Below are 1015 nucleotides of genomic sequence, written 5' to 3' on the forward strand. Positions count from 1 at the left end.
GGCTGAAATTAAATGTGTATCTCCTCAAATACTAGCGGACTTCAATAATTTTAGTGACTTTTGGCATATCCTAATTTCTTAACTTTCTCAAGATACACTCCTAGCTTCTACTTGCACGAAAAATATATATATATATTTTCAAGAAACATCAGCTTCTTGCAAATTACAAGAAGCTAAAGTGGTGTTAGTTTAACACAAACCTCAATCTCCTAGTTCGTGTTTGGTTGAAACTCAATTTCGGTTGAAATAATGCCTGCCTTAGCACTTGGTTGGCTGACTAATACACTGATAAAAAGACGGTTCCCTTCAGCGTGGATCCAGGTTTGTGTTCAGGAGGTGCACACATGCTGGCAGAGAAGAGCACGCGCCGTGACTGTTATCTCAACACCTGGTCTCATCAACTGCCTTGCTTCACAGGTGCGCCCGCCCAGCCTCTGCGCTCCACCTGTTTGAAAGTTTATCAGTCGATCTTTGCCCTGCTTCTTCGCCTCTCTCGAGATATTGGGCGCCCCTTGCTTTTCCTTTTTACAGATGATCCTGAGGCTGAGAGACCCCTGTTCAACGTTTCGCCATCGAGCGACTCTGTTCTCGGCTCAATTTTCAATCTAAAGGATCCAAAGCCTGCAGCGAACGAAAAGATGGTGCCTTTTCTCACTGCAATAAACGAAAATGTGGTACCTTCTCTCACAACAATAAACGAAAAGGTGGTGCCTTTTCTCACTGCAAGAAACGAAAAGATGGTTCCTTTTCTCATCGCAAAAAAAAAACGAAAAGGAGGCGTCTTCTTTCAGTGCAAGAACGAAAAGGTGGTGCTTTCTCCCACCATAAGAAACGAAAAGGGGACACCTCCCTTTACTTTAAGAAACGAAAAGATGGCGCCGCTTCCCTCTGCAAGAAACGAAAAGACGGTGATTTTTCACTGAAAGAAAAGTTGGTGCCTGATCTCCCGACAGAAAACGAAATTATGAAACCTACCCTCGGCGCCCCTCTACATCTCCCATCGAACTGTTGCCTT

General features: G+C 44.1%; 1 protein-coding gene across 1 annotated transcript in view; it reads right to left on the minus strand.

Moving 5' to 3' along the window:
* LOC119581888 (mucin-2-like) overlaps nucleotides 1-421 on the minus strand; it is an 18078-nt gene extending 17657 nt beyond the window's left edge. Inside the window, exon 1 of the mRNA XM_037930048.1 lies at nucleotides 201-421. The gene's annotated coding sequence lies outside the window, so the exon portion shown is untranslated. The remainder of the gene's footprint in view (nucleotides 1-200) is intronic.
* Nucleotides 422-1015: the final 594 nt, after the last annotated feature.

Source organism: Penaeus monodon, chromosome 15, assembly GCF_015228065.2.
Source record: "Penaeus monodon isolate SGIC_2016 chromosome 15, NSTDA_Pmon_1, whole genome shotgun sequence".
NCBI classification, from domain to species: domain Eukaryota; kingdom Metazoa; phylum Arthropoda; class Malacostraca; order Decapoda; family Penaeidae; genus Penaeus; species Penaeus monodon.